Below are 20,592 nucleotides of genomic sequence, written 5' to 3' on the forward strand. Positions count from 1 at the left end.
GTTCTCGAGTAAGCAATGGCCCCCTCTATTTGACTTCAACTCATCTGGGAAGCTTTTATCGTGAAGCCAAGTCATATCAGATGAACTTGAGAGATGTGATGAACGAAAAGGTAAAGAAGGGTGAAAGGAAGGACGAGCGAGTCGTAACATTTATGACTGTAAAGAATGATACGTGTTTTTGAATGCAGGCAGAGGTGGCTGATAGGAAGGAATCAGATGCATGGCTGCTTGATGCAAGGATGGTTGGAGGAGAAAGAAAAGATGACTGCCTGTGTGGGTAAATCAGAAAAGGCATGTGTGCTGTGCATTGCAATATATCATTTGGGTGAAACTCAAGTGCAAGTCAAGACGGTGGTTTACCAAATAAAATGAAAAGGGTGTTGTTTGTTGAGAAAAGTAAAGTTGGTACAGTTGAGACATTAAGAAGAATGATAGACGTTTACTTTGGAAGCCTGGATGGTATCTTCTGTCTCATAGATAGCAGACATGTATGTAGAGCAGACGCTCAGTGGATGAATAGTGTTACTTTGAACAGCATGTCCGTGCCAGAGTAGCAAAGCAGAGGAAATCCAAATACTATGAGTTGTGAATGTTCAGAAATACTCCCTTGACTAACAGTACAGTAGTTTACTTTGCAAGCACAGCATATATTGTGTATGTATTGTATATTTGACATTATATCAAGTCAGTGTGGTACCCAACTATGGGTACCACACTCACTCCCTATGTTAATAATTTTCTTTCAGCTGTTTCATGGGTGGACTATCGCTGTTGTTCACTCATTCTATAAAATAAAAGCACCTAAAGTCATCCATCATATAAGCAAAGATCATGTGATGGGCAGGATATATGGTCAGAAATGAATAATCTTAATTTTCCTTTTGTAGTAGTCAACGCCCGGGAGGGGGGGGGGGGCAGTGCAAAATATAAATTACATTGAGCAGTAGCCCTTGATGTAACCGAGTATGGCCAGTGCCACCCCTATAGAAAAGTAAGAGCTTCCCTATCCCCACCTGCATGTACTGATTAAAGTAATGCGAGTCAGCGTCATCATGGCTTGTGTCTGTTTTTCTTGGGTGCAAGCTGAGTGAGCTGGCATTATGCCGGCTACCACAAGTTCGTGTACAACTAATTTCTTTTGCAAAACAAGAGAAAAAAAGAATACTGGTGTACTCTCTGACTCTCTGACTATGTAGTGAGTCCATATAGTGTTGCTAGTAGAATTCCTGAAACTCCCACTAATGTTACAGGCCTACAAAGATGGCGGAAAGATACATGCCAAAATGTTATACTGTGCTTGCAAGGTGCTATTGTTACTGTGGGACAACTTTCTGTTGAATTAGTTTGTTTTAATGTTAAAGAGTATTGGTTACAGTATGTTTCTTTCTTTCTTCATATAGATACTAGTACTTTACTAGTACTGCTGTCAGTCTCTCCTCTCCTCCTAGTCCTAGCCCATTATTTTACTTCCCCAAAATGCTTATCTTACCTGTGATTAGTGTTTGAGAATAGGGTTAGGCACAGGGCTGGCTGCATGGCAAATGGCGATTAAGGTTAAGTATGGAATCCTGGACGGATGAAATGTCATCGTTGTGCCGGTAGTAGTAGTGGTACTAACTGGCAGTAGCAAAAAAAAAACACAGCATGGACAAACAACAAATGAAGATAAACAAATCTTTGGATACGAAGATATCCATAAATCTTTTAAGGGACATAAAGGAAGTGCATGCACCACTGCATGCATAAAGTTGTTTGCTAAATGGATGGTTAGGTTACTGAAAATTAAGTAGTACTTTCTACAACCTACTAACTATGAAGAAACAATGTGACAGTACAGGGCTGCAGTAATTACGCAATTTCACTTGCCTATCTGCCCTCAGAGAGAATAAACACTTAGTACATTAAATTAGTTTTAAAAATAGCAAAGAAAACGTATACAATGGCTGGAGGGATGAATTTGAAACAGAGAGCAAAGAAATGCAGAGTCACACTCATAGACGTTCACAACAATAACATTATTTAAAAGATAAGGAGAAGTGAAGAGGATACTGTAACTGTATGTTTTAGTTGTCCTGTTGAATTTGGGGAGTTGCATGCATCCAGCCATTCCTCTTATTCGCGGTACTCCTCCATTCCATCTGACGCTCCGTCGATCAATCTTGGTGACCAGACACACTGTCCACTGCCTGCCTGGCGGATGCGGAATTGCGGATCGCTAATGGTAAGCCTGAGTTAACCGTTTTTCCCATAGCACAGGGTGAAAGCCGGCCTGTAATTGTTGATGGAAAAACAGGAAGTGATATTAAAACACCACGGAGAAAAAAATATAAGGTATGCTGTGTAGTGCAAAAATAACACTTTCAGTTTCAGAGGCGACAGTATTACATACAAGCATCATTTCTAGAGTGCGTACTCTGAGTCTCCTTTTCAAGGATAGTAATTAGCACACATCAGGCCCCGGCCATGCAGACGGTCAAGGCAGGCACCACTTAGTGAAGCAACCTGATGTAGCATACCTCTTTGACACAGACAGACAGAAGCATATCTAATTGTATGCAGCAAGCCACATAGCCACAATTTTACATGAACTGCTGTCTGGACTCTGTCATAACAACACTACACTGGCTCGACCACTCCATACCACAACTAGACAACATTTAGTTCTGCTGTAGTAGTTGTTGTTGACTGGTTTACCTATTTGCCACTCACGAATTGGCCATAGTTCTTCCATAAACCGACAATGATGATCCATCCATCCCAGTGAGTGACTGTAAAGAAAAAAGATATATTATTTACCTTTGATCATCAACACTCATCATCATTATGGTATATTGGCAAACAGTGAGTCCAAGGACATTTTGCATATTGGAAAATGCAACGTAGTGGCCCCTGCAGTTGAAGTACAATTTGAATTAAACAAGGTAAAAAAAACAGAGTAGACTTGAGTTACATTTAGGGTGTAAAAGATAAAATAATAACAGAGGACATATGATTCATTTCATGCACAACAAACAAACAGCAATTGATTTCATCAAAGCCAGACAGCCATTGCTGTCCACTGCATGCCATCTTCTCATTATTCATTACCTGTTCCACTTTTTGACCGCATCTTGTTCTGAAAGTGAAGGCCCACAGGGCAGCCTCTCCTGTCAATTTCAGAAGTAACTGTCAGCAATCAGCATGTAGTCAGTAATTCCAGTCCCACTTGAGGGGACTCTTCTACAAAGACAAAGTTTCTTGATTCTGCGTAATCCAGCCATCTGCTTTGAAGGAAATGGATAGGGGGAGTCTGGAGGAGGAGGATAGAGGAGCATGACTGAGTTGTGAACTTGTGAACCTCAGGAATGCAGAAAGATGAAGACAGTGCTGCTGATGGATTTGTTGTGATTAGGTGATTAGAGTTTTGCTGTGGTAAAAGTTGCAAAACAAAGAAAGACACAAATGAATAAAAGTGAATAAGGACGGAAAAAAGGAAGTCATTTTCAGGCCTCGGTGTAAGGGAAGTAGAGCTCGTCCTCAAACTCTGTGAATTGAGATGGGAGTAGGTCAGCTAACAGAGAAGAACTTCCGTCACCTAAGTCGGTGTCTTCTTCTTCCTGCGTGCATTCACATATTTTGAAATCTGGTGGTATGAAGTGCTGATTCATCTTGATCATTGGTAAGCTCTTCACATTTTTAGGCAAGCAGCGGGTCCTTTTTGAAGTTACATTGGCACCTGCAGCACTGAAAACACGTTCAGAAGACACACTTGCGAGTGGGCAAGACAAATAATTTAGAGCTAGGTTGGTGATCAGTGGCCATTGACCCCTGGCCCTTTTCAAATACCAATACAGCAATGGGTTCTGATTAAAGAAGACCTCTGTTGGGTCATCCAGATAGGCCTGCACCATCCACTCAAGGTTCTCCAAGGGAGCTCCACTTTGCGTACCATCCGTGGCCTTTGCATCAGCACTGGAACGAGCAAACCCTTGATGAGTTATCCAATCTGCTTCCGACAATATTATGGCTGGGCCTGGTGCAGGTAAGGATGATGATACAGTTGCTGGTGTAGATAACGGCTGTTAGGGAAAGTGACTGCCTTCGGCCACAGAAGTGGACCTTGACGCCGGATGACCTGCTGATTCAGTAGTACTTCTGCGGTTAATTAAATTTCCAGCCGCTCTTTTCGAACCGAGTGGTTGACAGAGCTAGTCAATGTTTGTACATTGAAACATCTGCTTCATTAAAAGGAATACATTCTTTGCTGGTCACTGCCTTTTTGTACCGTGGATCTAGAATAGTGGCACAAATGTAATGTTGTTCTGTATGTATTTTTTTAAGCCTTTCATTGTCAACTGGGCGGGTTAATAAGCTCACAGCCAACTGATGTGCGTCTTGCTTGTTAGTATCACCTTTGAACATAGAAGACACTGCCTTCAGTTGGTGCTCTAGCATGCGCAACAATGGGATATCTTTGCTTAAAGTACAGTCCTCCCTGCTGACTTCATGTGTGAAGACCTCAAAAGGAAGAAGAATGTCTGTCAGGCTTTTAACTAGCTTCCATTCCTCCATCTCTAGCCTCGTGTCTTTCATAGCAGAACCCAGTGCAAAGACATACTCATTGATTACCAACCACTGCTCAGACAGACGCTCAAGCATGTAGAAGGTTGAGTTCCAACGTGTTACCACCTCCTGGATGAGTCCTCTGACTGGCACTCTACGTTCATGTTGAAGTTTTCTCAGCTGCTTCCGGGCACTAAAAGAATGGCTGAAATGTGTGCATATTCTTCAGCAGGTGGTCAGTAACTTGCTGACTGTGTTTTCTTTTTTCAAGAAATCTTGAACAATAATGTTAATACTGTGCGCCAAACACAGCACTCTGAAATAGCCAACATCATGCATGGCCTTAACTATATTACTACCATTATCTTTGGAAACATAACCAATCATGCACGTTCGTGGATGCAGCCATTTATAGATCTTACTCTGAAACTCATCCAAAAGGTTTTGTGAAGTATGAGATTTCTCCATGGCAACCATGGCTACTGTTGCATGTTTCCGAGTAGCTTGAAAAACTGTGTCCGTGTCAACACCTGCATATAACTTGTCTCTAACCCCTGCAAAAGAGACCCAGTGTGCAGTGATGCACATGTAATCAAGGGCTTGGCAACTGGCCCACATGTCTGTTGTCAGGTGGATAGTGAGAACAGCACTCTTCTGCAAAGCTGCCCCAATCACCTCCAGCACATCTTGATGTAGTACTGGAACCACAACTCTGGCAAAATAAGACCGGCTCGGAACCTTCCATTCAGGGCAGACTGTTGCCACAAATTCTAGAAAACCCACCCCTTCCACGAAAGAAAAAGGGAGAAGGCCCAGCGCTAACATTTTAGCCAGCATTGGATTATAAAGACCTGCCGTAGGATGGTTGCGTTCAAATGGCGCATCTGATCAAAACATGCTCTTAATGGTGGTCTGGAACATTTTCATACGTGATGATGATGATGAATCAGACTTCTTCAACCCAGTTAGGCTCATTGATGTATTTATTCGCATTGGTGTCTCTCCCAGACTCTTAGTGTGCCTCATACATGTTGCTGGGTTAGAGGGTGTGGGCGCAACCACTGCAGTGCTGCTGCCAGGGGTACTGGATGTACCCGAAAAAATTTATGTCGCTTCTTCACTTCCCCCTGCACGATCAGCCCCTCATCATCATCAGATGCAATATGAATGGATACATTTGGATTTGTTGTACTTTTGGCTTCCCGGATCTTCCTTAGGTGCGCCTCCCAAGTGATAGTGTGGTGTTTTTGGAGATGACCTCTCTAGCCTCCGGTACCATAGTTGGTACCAAGCTTACCCCGACTAACTACAATTTTACAAATCGAACAAACAACCATGTTTTCCGCCTTTTTGCTAACACTAAAGAAGTCCCAAACTGGTGACTGGAAATGTCTGCTGGTGGTTGAGGAGCTACTTTCAATGCTAGATGAAGTGGAGGATAGGTGTGGCTGAATTTGACTCTGTTGTGCACTTACAGCACAAAAACTTGAGGTAATGGAGGTCGAGCTGGATGGAGGTCCCTGCCGGCCCTTCTGTAGAGAAAATATGGAAGCTGTAGGTTGTGTTGGTGTAGTAGTTAACTGCGTTGGTGGTGGTACCAGTGCCACGCCGCCTAAATCCCGCGACGCAGAAATTCGGGATAGGGTCAAAATGTCTGTCTGCTGCATGCCCGCTGGTGCTGGAGTGACAACAGTGATGACTGGGTCATCATCAGACTGTTCATCAGCAGCAGAATACACCACTTCTTGTTCGTCGTCATTACCCATAAGTGAAACTTGTGGGAACCTTCCTTTTAGGCTTAGCTACCTTTGTCGGCTCATGGCGTGCCTCACTCTCAGACTGCATTGTTGGGTTCCAATCAATATCAAGATCATCAGAAGGAAGGGGGTTTGAAGAAGAACTTGTAGTAGCCCTCCTTGACCTTTTTCTTGCTGGGGATCTGGAAGACAATGGATCATCATCAGGAGGAGTGGCTTCCTCGGATGATACCTCTGTATGAATCTCGATTTCCTGATGTGCCCCTACTTCTGGAGGAATAAGCATTGTGGGCAGTTGTGCCGCTCCATGCGCCTCTAGTTGTGCCTCTCCATGTGCCTCTCCATGCGCCTCTCCATGCGCCTCTCCTTGCGCCTCTACTTGCGCCTCTCCTTGCGCCTCAACTTGCGCCTCTCCTTGCACATGTACTTGCACTTGTACAAGTTGCACCAGTGGTTGTCGTTGCGGCTGTGGTTGTTGAACACTCATCAGATGAGTTACACCCTGCGTTGATTGGATGCTACTTATCCTTGGAAACATAACCAATCATGCGCTTTCTTGGATGCAGCCATTTATAGATCTTACTCTGAAGCTCATCCAAAAGTTTTGTGCAGTATGAGATTTTCTTGCAATGAGCCAACATCACTGGTCGATGGTGATTGAGCAATTAAAGTGACTGCCTCTGCAGCACTCATTGCCTTGGACCTAACTTGGCGTGGTGGCACTGACCGCAATGAAGTGGAGGTGCTGCTCCCAGCTTGGTCCTCGGCGGACCCCGCTGCTGCAAGCATAGTTTTTTTTTCCCGAAAAAAGTGTCTGTGGGCACACCAGTCTCCTTGGTAAGTGGCACCACTTGCTTCTTCGGCTCCTTCTTACTGGCAGTGGCACTGGCAACTTTCTTGGTAGAGGAGCTACAGCCACCTTTCTTTGGGCCCATCTTCTTCAGATGTTAGAACAGCTGCGCGCTGCATCTACGTGTTCGCAATTGTTTACTCCCGCGATGCGTGATCGCGGGCCCTTATGACGTACTCGCGTTGTCAAACTCTCGCTGTGCAAGATGGCGGGCCGCGATGACGTACTCGCAGTCAAAAAACTCTCGCGTGATCACGCAGCAAGATCCAGAATGGCACAGCACATGCAAACCGGGAGGGAAAACAACTCGGCGAACTCAGAATCACGGTAAGTCAACGCCGCGCGCGCGATATTGTATTTTTCAAGCCCGAACAAGCAAAAAAATCCGCCAGCTTGCGAATTGCAGATTTTTGGGCAAATTTTCGTGATTCGCAGACCGCAAATTTGCATAAAATCCACAAATTTCGCAAACAGAACGGATTTTCAGCCCATTCTTAAAGTTAACCCCGCCAGCCTCCACCTGCACTGATAAGAATGAATATGCTTATCCCACAAGCGAGTTGTTGCCTTGTTTGCAACCAACTACCCTCAGCCAGTCACGTTTTTCTTTTGACTCGACTCTTATCTCATCTGTTGACCCAACACAATGTAGTATTTTTGTATCCTGGTTTAAACAGACTTATTTAGTCCCTCCTTGGACATACATTTGGTTGGCGCTCATCCTGATTTTTTTGTTCATGTCCGTTGGTTTTGTGACAGTTTTTTTCTTACTCATCAATTGACATTACTTGCCAAAATGCTCTGCTGTTCAGATGGTGACTGGAACTTTAGCTAACCACTCGTCTTCTCACATCATGAAACAGGATCTGACTTTTGTTAACTTCTCTCCCTTTCCAGTTGCTGTCGGGATTGTCTGGGATGTTGTGGATGTTCAGATTCATGGACCTACAGAGTTTATTAATGTTCCAAATGTTCTTTGTGTTTCAGTGGGAGACGTGGTGAAACAGATCATACGTTCAGATGATTGGGATGTGAAAGCGATACAATATTTATTTCCAGATTTGAAATATTATGCTGCCTTTGATGCTGAGTATTTGTATATAAATACTGCTAATTATGCCGATTTATATTGTTATCAGCATTTTGGACACCATTATCAGTATAAAGCTAGTACATTTAGAAATGTTTTGACTTACACACAATGTTAACATTGCCCAACACCATTAGAAGGCAGATCTCAAACCATGTTAAAGAAATGTACTTATTTACAGAATTTGATAGATCCAACCCAGAATCCTTTCATTTTAAATGAAACACTTCATCTAATTCCAAAGTGATGTTGACTCACATAAAATTGTTGTATTCCAAATTGTTTATGAATAGCTTATCGGTGGGTGGCTATGAACATTGGAAGGCCACCGTTGATTTGAAATCTGTCCGGGGTTCTAGATCCTGGCAGGTTCGTGGCACTGAAGCTTTACATCACGTGTGCCTCATCCCAATACAAATTCTATTTTTAAATGAGTCTATATATCAGACTTCCTGTTTGGGCCTTGCAACTTCTAAACAGATGAATGCCCCTACTGTCCCTACTTTGGCTCAATATCATAACTGGAGATTGCATACTAATTATTCTATTGACGAACTACAGGCTTTATTCCAGAATGTAACATTTAATGTATCAAGTCTAGATCCATTGGGATGGCTGCTCTGGCAGACAAGTGCTGATGCCTGTCAACTGTGTTTCCATGTGTTAGGGTTTTTACTAAGAACACAGCCCAGCCCTATACTGTGTAATGAGTATTGGCCCTGTGTGTCTTTTGTTTTTACTTTGTCATTAATAATGTTCCTTGTTTTATATTTTAAACCTGTGACATATTCATAGGACACCCCCGCGCCGCACGGCCACCAGCTGTCGCGTGGGCCCTCGCCTGCCGCTGCTCTCAGCCTCGCTGAGCCTTCCCGCCTTCGGGCCACGCCCCCCGCCGCCACTCGTTGTTTCCGCATATCTGCCTTGGTGCTGCTTTGCTTTGACATTGTACTGCATATTTGTTGCTGCCTCGTTTTTAATTTGTACTGCTTCGTTTTACACTGTACTGTATTTTTGTATTTTAAATTTCTTTGTCCTCCTGTGCTAGTATTGCTGTCCCCCCCCCTGCGCTGCTGTCCCCTGCGCCCACCCGCCCCGCTCCCCGCCTCCCGCTTCCCGCCGCCGGGAGTGTGGACACGCCCCCTTCATCCCCGCTCCCGCCTCGTAGCTGCTCCGCCCTCCCTGCACTTGGCCATAAATGGCGACCGTGCCGCACAGGTGAGTGTGACCTATTCATAGCACACCCCCGCGCCGCACGACCACCAGCTGTCGCGTGTGCCCCCGCCTGCCGCTGCTCTCAGCCTCGCTGAGCCTTCCCGCCTTCGGGCCACGCCCCCGCCGCCACTCGTCGTTTCCACATATCTGCCTTGGTGCTGCTTCGCTTTGACATTGTACTGCATATTTGTTGCTGCCTCGTTTTTAATTTGTACTGCTTCGTTTTACACTGTACTGTATTTTTGTATTTTAAATTTCTTTGTCCTCCTGTGCTAGTATTGCTGTCCCCCCCTGCGCTGCTGTCCCCAGCGCCCACCCGCCCCGCTCCCCGCCTCCCGCTTCCCGCCGCCGGGAGTGTGGACACGCCCCCTTCATCCCCGCTCCCGCCTCCCAGCTGCTCCGCCCTCCCTGCACTTGGCCATAAATGGCGACCGTGCGGCACAGGTGAGTGTGACCTATTCATAGGACATCCCCGCGCCGCACGGCCACCAGCTGTCGCGTGTGCCCCCGCCTGCCGCTGCTCTCAACCTCGCTGAGCCTTCCCGCCTTCGGGCCACGACCCCCGCCGCCACTCGTCGTTTCCGCATATCTGCCTTGGTGCTGCTTCGCTTTGACATTGTACTGCATATTTGTTGCTGCCTCGTTTTTAATTTGTACTGCTTCGTTTTACACTGTACTGTATTTTTGTATTTTAAATTTCTTTGTCCTCCTGTGCTAGTATTGCTGTCCCCCCATGCGCTGCTGTCCCCTGCGCCCACCCGCCCCGCTCCCCGCCTCCCGCTTCCCACTGCCGGGAGTGTGGACACGCCCCCTTCTTCCCCGCTCCCGCCTCCCAGCTGCTCCGCCCTCCCTGTACTTCGCCATAAATGGCGACCGTGTGCACGCGCAGCGTTGACGCGCAGCGGGCGCGCCGATTGTGCGCCGAAGGCGCGCCAAAGGTAAGCCCGTCTGCACCCGTCCGCGCCTGAACCGCGCCCAGTGCTAACACCCCTGGCCTCCGCAGTCACCAGCCCACCCGCCTACAACGCCACCGACCTCTACGCACTCAACGCCGGTAGAACCCCGGGCTGCTATCGAGCCACCCCGAGACGCTCCCACGGACCCTTCTGCTGCCACTCATGCAAGTTCACCTGCATTCGGACCTGCACCACACCAGCACCGACCAAGCCGAACTCCAGCAGCAACCACCTCAAGTGCATCCTGCTCAACACCCGCTCCGTCCACAGACACACCGTCGAGCTCTGGAACCTGCTCGACACCACAGCCCAGACGTCGCCTTCCTCACGGAAACCTGGATGAACGCCTCCTCAGCACCCGACATCGCCATCGCCATCCCGGACGGCTACAAGATCATCCGGAGGGACCGCGTCAACCAAACAGGGGGAGGCATCGCCATCATCCACAGGAACACCATCTGCATCACGACCAACACCGACGACACCCTCGCACCCGCCGAACACCTGCACTTCCAGATCCACATCAACCCCAAGACCACCCTCCGCGGCACCCTCATCTACAGACCCCCGGGACCACGCACACAATTCAGCGAAGACATCGCCGACTTCATCAGCCCGCACGCCCTCCCCTCTGCTGACTACATCCTCCTCGGGGACCTCAACTTCCACCTGGAGAACAACAACGACCGCAACACCACCACCCTGCTGGACAACCTCGCCAACCTCGGTCTCAAACAACTGGTGACCACCCCCACCCACTACGCCGGACACACACTCGACCCCGTCTTCTCATCTAGCAAGGACATCGCCTTCAGCCACGCCACCGGACTCCACTGGACAGACCACAGCTGTGTCCACTTCAGCTTCACAAGGACCACGATCCACCACCACCAGCAACAGGTTGCACGCAGAAGTTGGAACAAGATCACAGCCGACCAGCTCGCGACCTCCCTGAGCATGAACCCTCCCACCAGCGCAACTAACCCAAGCCAGGCGGCCACCAACCTCGCGAAGTGGATCAACAACTGCGCAGACGACCTCGCCCCTCTTAAGACCCCGCCTAGCAGACCCGGCAGCAGGAAAGCCCCATGGTTCACCGACGAACTCAAGAGCTCCAAGAAGAACTGCCGAGCACTCGAGAAAGCCTGGCGCAGAGACCCAACACCGAACAACATGACTGCCCTCAAGCTGGCCACCCGAAAATACCACCAACTGATCCACGCCACCAAGAAAACTGCATTCAAGGAACAACTGGACAACAACGCATACAACAGTAAGGAACTCTTCAACATCGTTAAAGAGCTCTCCAACCCCAACGCCGGAAACAACGACATCACCCCTTCGCAGGACCTCTGCAACTCCCTCGCCTCCTACTTCCACAACAAGATCGCGGACATACACAACAGCTTCAGCTCTCAACAGACGCACGCCACGACTGAACCACCGCCCCCCACCACCCTCCGCGCCTGGACCCCAATCAGCACCGAAGACACCATCAGCACGATGAACTCCATCCACTCCGGATTTCTGACCGACCCCTGCCCTCACCACATCTTCAACAAGGCCGACGCTGTCATCGCACCCCATCTGCGGGACATCATCAACACCTCCTTCGACACCACCACCTTCCCGGAGAGCTGGAAGCACGCCAAACTCAGCGCTCTACTAAAGAAGCCATCAGCCGACCCCACCTACCTCAAGAACTAAAGTCATCGAGAAGACCGTCAACAAGCAGCTGGCCTCCTTCCTCAAGACGAACGGATCCCTCTACCTCTCGCAGTCTGGCTTCCGGGCCAACCACAGCACAGAGACCTCCCTGATCGCAGCTACCGATGACATCCGAGCCCTGCTCAACAACGGAGAAACAGCAGCCCTCATCCTCCTAGACCTCTCCGCGGCTTTCGACACTGTCTGCCACCGTACCCTAGTACAGCACCTCAGCAACGTCGGAATCCAGGAGAAGGCACTGGAATGGATCACCTCGTTACTCGCCGGAAGGACACAGAGAGTCCGCCTCACCCCGTTCAGATCAGAAGCCACTGAAGTGATCTGCGGCGTTCCTCAAGGCTCCTCGCTCAGCCCAACCCTCTTCAATGTCTACATGAGCCCCCTTGCAGCCATCGCACGCCAACACAACCTCAACATCATCTCCTACGCCACCCAGCTGATCCACTCCCTCACCAACGACCCCGCCACCGCCAGAGCCAACCTATATGAAGGGATGACAGACGTAGCCAAGTGGATGATGAGCAGCCGCCTGAAACTGAACTCGGACAAGACGGAAGTCCTCATCCTGGGATCTTCACCCTCCGCCTGGGACGACTCCTGGTGGCCCCCTGCCCTGGGCAGCGCACCCAAACCAACAGACCACGCACGCAACCTAGGCTTCATCCTGGACTCCTCCCTCTCCATGACCAGACAAGTCAACGCCGTCTCCTCGTCGTGCTTCAACATCCTGCGCATGCTACGTAAGATCTTCCGGTGGATCCCCACCGAGACCAGGAAGACGGTCACCCAGGCCCTCGTCACCAGCCGTCTGGACTACGGCAACTCCCTCTACGCCGGAACCACCGCCAAACTCCAGAAGAGACTCCAGCAGATCCAGAACGCCTCAGCACGACTCATCCTGTACATCCCCCGTCGCAGCCACATCTCCGGACACCTGAGAGATCTGCACTGGCTCCCGGTCAACAAGAGAATCACCTTCCGTCTCCCCTCCCACGCACACAAAGCCCTGCACAACCAAGGACTAGCATACCTCAACAGCCTCCTCAACTTCTACGCTCCCACACGCCAGCTTCGATCGACCAGCCACGCCCTCGCCGCCGTCCCCCAGATCCGAAGAGCCACCACAGGAGGAAGATCCTTCTCCTACCTGGCCGCCAAGACTTGGAACTCCCTCCTGACCCACCTCCGCCTGACCCAGGACCACCTCACCTTCAGGAAGCAGCTCAAGACCTGGCTGTTCGAGCAGTAGCGCCCCCCCCCCCGAGCGCCTTGAGACCCTCCGGGTGAGTAGTGCGCTATATAAATGCTGTGATTGATTGATTGATATTTTACTATGACGGGTTTTCAAGTTGGCTCCTTTTGCACAAAAATAGGCCAAAGTGACATTTTTGTACTACCTGATGTAGGAATAAACTTGATATTCAGTTTGAGCTCAGGGGCTCGTTTGCATACTCAGCACAATGCCTTAATGGCAGTTAAAGCATGCTTCCCATGTTTTTCTAACCACACCCTAACTGGAGAACCCCACCCAAAGAAACAGTATAGAAGGCCCCACATTACAACAGAACTCTTGTGCTCGTTGAATCCTCTTCCTCACCTGATTTCCAGAGCAGCTCTTGTCTGTGTGTTCCTCTGCAGTCTTCAATGCAACTTCCCAGCTTGATGAGTGTTTCAGCGGTGATCCAGCTGCGGCAGGGTTTCCATGGTGACACCAATGCGGCAAATCTTCCTTTCCAGTCCCAAGGGGAAACCTGTCCGGCCTGCAACAAAAGAAATAGAAATCATAAATCAAGTAAGATCTTTGAAAAAGCTTGCATAGAGAGAAGCGCACATAAAGGCCAACTCCATTTGTTTTTGCGGGTGTGTATTCTTTGATTTTCTGAACATAGTTTACAGAATCAAGACTTTGGTAATAACGAAGAAGCTACAAAACTGAAAGAAAATATATTTGTGCCTAATGAAATGACGTACCTTTGAATTCCTGAGCATTATCCGGGACTCTTCTGTCGCCATGATCACAAATTTGAGCATAAAAAGAAAACACAAGAGAGAAAGAACTTTTTTGCGAGCATATTAAGACTCAGTGAACATTGTGAATACTATTTGGATGTTTTTGGAAGTTAATATTTAGTAAGTTAGTGTGAAGGTCATACTATATAGTGTACTGGAATAACAGTGCAGGTCAGTGATTGTTGTTATTTTATTTCCACAGATTTAAAGATGAGGATAATAGCATTTTGTCATGAAAACTCCTTATGGGGAATCAGAATCACTTTTTATACAAAGGTATCTTCTTGACTAATGTTATAAACATATAGAGAAAAAGACAAGACATGGTTTTTATAAGAGAAGTGTGATAACATATTCGCTTATGTTTTAGATTGTATTTGTCAAATCACAGAAGTAAGATTTTCTGAAGGCTTTACGTTAGAAAGGAGTGACGTCTAATCTACGTGAGCCGTAACGAGAGGAGTGTTTCTTTTTTCTTTATTATTTTTCCCATTTTTTCCCCTTCCCCTGGAAATCTATTCTTGCCAAACTGAGTTGTACATCCAGTTGGGCTAGTATAGGCTATTAGGGGCGTAAGAGAATTAGCGTCTCATCTCTCAAGTTGAACAACCTGGATTTCAGGTGAGTGAAGGTTCACAGAAGCACAAGCCTTCACAACAATTTAAGTTCTCCTTTAGAGATATGGACTTGCAGGATGATAGAATAGATGGCCAAGCCATGGCTCAGGCTCTTAATGAGGATTCAGAGATGGGTAATTCAGTAACCCAATTGTTGGTACAAATGCAGGTAGAAATAAACAAATTAAAACATGAAAACATGAAATTACTTCAGGAGGTAGTTAGATATAAACCAAGACAATCTCTATGGGACACCCTCTTTTCTTCAACCTTCCAATCTTCTGTAGACACAGAAGCCAGGGTGAAAACCTCACACAGTTTCATGACTTCTGACACAACTTCATCACCTGTAAAAGTCACAGTGGCAGTTCCTAATGTTGTGCCTTTATCTGCACCAGAATGATTTTTTGGAGATAGTTCAAAGTTTAATATTTGTATCAGTCAGTGCCAATTACATTTCATCTGTAAACCGCAGTCATTTCCTAACGATGCAAACAAGGTGGCTTTTGTGCTGTCCCATTTAGGAGGCACTGCGGCTAATTGGTCCATTCCATATATTGATAAGAATTATCCAATTTTAAATAATTGGCCGGTATTTAAGGGAACTATGACTAAGCTGTTTGCAAAACACACCTATGTGCAAGCTAGTGATAACAAGTTGCTTAATTTAAAGCAAGGAAACAAAGATCTGTTAACTTATGTTACCATGTTTAATAGATTATTGATTGCGACTCAGTGGCCAGAGGAAAAGAATAATTCCTTATTTTATAGAGTGTTGCGAGATGATTTAAAAGATGCTCTGGCGCATATTGTGGAATTGCCCGATGATTATTCGGATTTTGTGGATTTGGTTGTTAAACTGGACCATCGTTTAGGAGAGCGAAAAGGGGATAAATTAAGAATGGAGGTTAGATTCTCTGCAGTAAAACATGATAAGAAAGAGGTAGATTCTAAGACATCGGAACCAGAGCCTATGCAAATAGGAACTGTTAATGGGCCTCTAACCTCAGAAGAAAAAGAAAGGAGGGGAAAATGAAATGTATGTTTATATTGTGCACGATCTTGACATTTTGGCTAAAGACAGTCCTATAAAGCCAAAAATATCCAAAAAGATAAATGCTTTAGTAGCTAGTTCAGGAGAGCAGGAAAACTAAGTAGCTCATCAAGAATGGAGGTCGCTTGTACAAGAAACCAAGATTCACAGATCTCCCATCATCTAGCTAACACAGTGGCTCGTATACCTCGACCTTTTTTGATTCAGGTCATTCCAATCATAAGCACCCAACTTAGATATTCAGTTCCAGTTTTAGTAGACTCCGCAGCCACAGGTAACTTTGTGGATATTAAGTTAGCTCAAACCTTACACATTCCAACAGTATGTAAAAAACAACCAGAACCAGTTTGTGCTGTTGATGGGTCTGCTTTATCTTCTGGATTGATAACAAAACAAACCTGTCCCATTACAATGTTGTGTCAGAATGGTCATACTGAGGTTTTAAGTTTTGACTTGATAGACACCCACGTTTGGTCTTATTTTAGGTGTACCTTGGTTAACAGCACATAACCCTAAAATAAATTGGACTTTGAGGACAGTAACGTTAGATTCCTCATACTGCAAATCATATTGTTATCAAGAAGCACATAATGATTCTACGAGAGTTTTACATTGTGCCAACACCAAGACATCACCTCTTATGATTCCTCGTGAATATGAGAGTTTAAAGATGTGTTTGAGCCAGTAAAAGCAAATACCCTACCCCCACATAGGTAGTATGATTGCTGGATTGTCTTAATACCTGGAGCTCTACTCCCTAGCAGTAGAGTATATGCTTTGTCTGGAGAAGAAACTAAGTACTTAAGAACTTATTTAGATGAGTTATTAGCATCAGGATTCATTCGACACTCAACATCTCCTGTCTCTTCTCCACTGTTTTTCATACCTAAGCAAGATGATGATGACTTATGTGTGTGTATTGACTATTGTGGAATAAATAAGGCCACTTTTAAAAATAAATATCCTTTGCCTCTATTTCCAATTCTTCTCGACCAATTACGTCATTCCACCATATTCACTATGTTAGATTTACGAGGGTCATACCATCTTGTCCGAGGAAAACAGCTTCCGAACCAATTTTGGTTTATTTTGGTACACAAACATGGCCTTTGGCTCATGTAATGCCCCTGCGGCCTTTCAATACTTTATAAATGAAGTATTGAATGAATTCCTTGATATCTGTGCTATTGTATACATTGATGATATACTCATTTATTCTAAAAATAGAGAAGAACATATTCATCAAGTGAAAGCAGTACTAGCCAAATTGCAAGAAAATCATCTGTTCATAAAATTAGAAAAATGTGTCTTTAACACTGGCACTGTTGAGTTCTTAGGATATTGTCTGTCACCAGCAGGGATCCTGATGGATCCTAAAAAGTGAGCACTATAGGAGATTGGCCAGAACCCACATCAGTAAAAGAAGTATAGAAGGCTTTGGTTTTGCCAATGTCTATAGACATTTTATACCTCGTTTTGCAGAAACAGTTGTACCGATCACCAATCTTCTTCAAAAGGGGCAAATATTTTCATTTACAGAGAAGGCAGCTCAAGCTTTTGCTAAACTAAAAGAAAAATTCACTTCAGGACCTTTATTAAGGCATCCAGACCCTGACCTTCCTTTCTTTGTGGAAGCGGATGCTTCACAAATGGCAGTGGGAGGAGTTCTCTCACAAAGAGATGAACAGGATGGCCAGTTACATCCGGTAGCCTTCTATTCTGAAAATGACTCCCTGCTGAGCAGAACTATACGGTGGAAGAGAGGGAATTGTTAGAAATAAAGTTAGTATTCACTGAATGGCGCCATTATTTATTGGGAACCGAATATCCTGTAACAATATTTAGTGATCATAAGAATTTACAATTTTTTAGTTATGTGAAGGCCCTCACACCTCGTCAAATGTGATGGTTAAATTTCTTTAGAGCATTTGACTTTGTGGTTACATATAGACCAGGGTCAAAACAAATCCAATCAGACATTCTATCAAGATAGGGCTACACTACTGAATCTAAAAAAGATATAATAAGTCCTCCCATTATTTCCCCAGAGAAAATATTGGCTCCTACAGTACAAGCAGACGTCATGAGGCTATTTAAGATGGAACATCTGAATATAAATGTGCAAGAATGGTTAAAAAATCCCAAAAATTCTACTCAAGATGGTTTACTCTATCATAATTTCTTATCATTCATTCGAACCATTGAGTTACAAGAAAAGGTCTTAGCTTGGCATCATGACTCAGCCTTAACAGGTCACCCTAGTAAGTTGAAAACCGTAGATAAATGCAAGAAACATTTTTGGTGGCCTTCTTTAAGAAAAGATGTTCAAAAATACGTGGCATCCTGTCCAATTTGTGCCAGGAACAAATCTTCACACCAGCTGGGTTATTGCAACCATTACCAACCCCTCCAACTCCTTGGCATTCCATAAGCATAGATTTCATCACCAATTTACCAGTAGCCAATCATTTTACGACCATTTTGGTAGCTGTAGATCATTTATCCAAGAGGGCAGATTTAATTCCACTACAAAAAATTCTGACTGCAGCATAATTTACTAACATTTTCATGGCAAACATAGTGTTCCTGCATGGCCTGCCGACTAAAATTGTGTCCAGCAGGGGTAGTAAATTCACTTCTAAATTTTGGACAAACCTTTGTAAGCATTTACAAATGGACATAGCTTTATCCACAGCCTTGCATCAGGAAACCGGTGGTCAAACAGAGAGAACAAATCAAACACTATTATAAACGCTACGTTGTTTAATGGCTGAATTTACTAGCAAATGGGATAAAGCTTTACCTTTGGCTGAATTCATTTATAATAATAGTGTGCACTCAGCTACACAATGTACACCCTTCTATTTTTTAAATGGCTATCATCTTAAGGCCTTACCAATATCAGTAGACTCATCCTTCATACATGCAGTCACAGATCGTCTCCATCAATTATTAGATATTCAAGAAAAGGCTAAAAAACAATTAAATAATTAAAAAGAAACAAGTGGACAAACACAGAAACTCTGCTCCAAGTTATCGAGTAGGAGATAAAGTGTGGCAATCCACTAAGAATTTAAACATAGAAGGTCCATGATAATTGCATCCTTGTTATATCGGACCTTTTCCTATAAATAGGATCATAAACCCAGTTACTGTACAATTAGAGTTACCTTCTGATTATTCCATGCATCCCATCTTTCATGTGTCCCTGTTGAAACCTTATAATTCAGAAACCAGACAAGAACCTCCTCCCCCACCGATCCCTATTGATGGTCATTTGGAATATGAAGTACATTGTGTTTTAGACACCAAGAGAATACAAGGCAAACTTCATTATTTGATAGCATGGAAAGGTTACTCTGCTGATGAAAATTCCTGGGAACCAGCTTCATTTTTTCATGCTGCCAAATTGGTAAAACAATTTCACTTGCGATTCCCACAGAAACCTCGCACTGTAGGGCGGAATTTGAGGGGAGCGACTTTTAGGGTTTCCACTAAGAACATAGCCCAGCCCCATACTGTGTAACGAGGATTGGCCCTGTGTGTCTTTTGTTTTTACTTTGTCATGAATAATGTTCCTTGTTTTATATTTTACTATGAGGGGTTTTCAAGTTGTCTCCTTTTGCACAAGAATAGGCCAAAGTGACATTTTTGTACAACCTGTAGCAGGAATAAACTGGATATTCAGTTTGAGCTCAGGGGCTCATTTGCATACTCATTGTACAACCTGATGCAGGAATAAACTGGATAATCATTTTGAGCTCAGGGCTCATTTGCATACTCAGCACATTGCCCTAATGGCAGTTGAAGCATGCTTCCCATGTTTTTCTAACCACACCCTAACTGGAGAACCCCACCCAAAGAAACAGTATAAAGGCCCCACATTACAACAGAACTTGCTTGTACTCAGAGTAGTCCAGTCCCGTGTGTTCCTCTGCAGTCTTCAAGGCACCTTCCCAGCGCGAGAAGTGTTTCGGCGGTGATCCAGCTTCGACAGGGTTTCCCTGGTCCTGAGGGAAACCTGTCCGACCTGCAACAAAAGAAACAGAAATCATAAATCAAGTAAGATCTTTGAAAAAGCTTGCATAGAGAGAAGCGCGCATAAAGGAAAAAAGGTAATTACCAACTCCAATTGTTTTTGCAAGTGTGTATTCTTTGATTTTCCAAACATTTTTTACAGAATCAAGATTTTGGTAATAACGAAGGAGCTACATAACTGAAAGAACAGATATTTGTGCTTAATGAAACTTCCAATAACTTTCCTTTGAATCCCTGAGCATTATCCGGGACTGTTCTGTCGCCACGATCACAAATTTGAGCATAACAAGCCCTTTGTTTGGGGCTTGTCATCCGGCGGCGGCCGCCATCTTTGAGCAGACTTGCGCGCTAAGGGCTCACTGGAGAGCCTATTTAAGGCAGTCCTTCGTGTGGCGGCGGTCCCTACCACCTACCACATTGCAGCGATCGCGCTGCATTAGCGCTGTGTATTTTTAAAGCTTCCCTTGTTTGCTATCTGGGTTATTTATCAGTTTAAATTTACCCCTGCTAACTTTGTTGCTTGCAGCTCGCGCCCCGCTCCCCTTACCGCATTTAAAAAGTGCCCCTTGTGCCTCTCAATCACCACCACTTTGGTGGGTCCGGGTCCTGGGGGTCTAATCTGGGCGCCATCTTTGTTTGGGGCTTGTCATCCGGCGGCCGCCATCTTTGAGCGGACTCGCGCGCCAAGGGCTCACTGGAGAGCCTATTTAAGGCGGTCCTTCGTGTGGCGGCGGT

The sequence above is a fragment of the Lissotriton vulgaris genome, chromosome 4_1, assembly GCF_964263255.1.
Source record: "Lissotriton vulgaris chromosome 4_1, aLisVul1.2, whole genome shotgun sequence".
NCBI lineage: Eukaryota > Metazoa > Chordata > Amphibia > Caudata > Salamandridae > Lissotriton > Lissotriton vulgaris.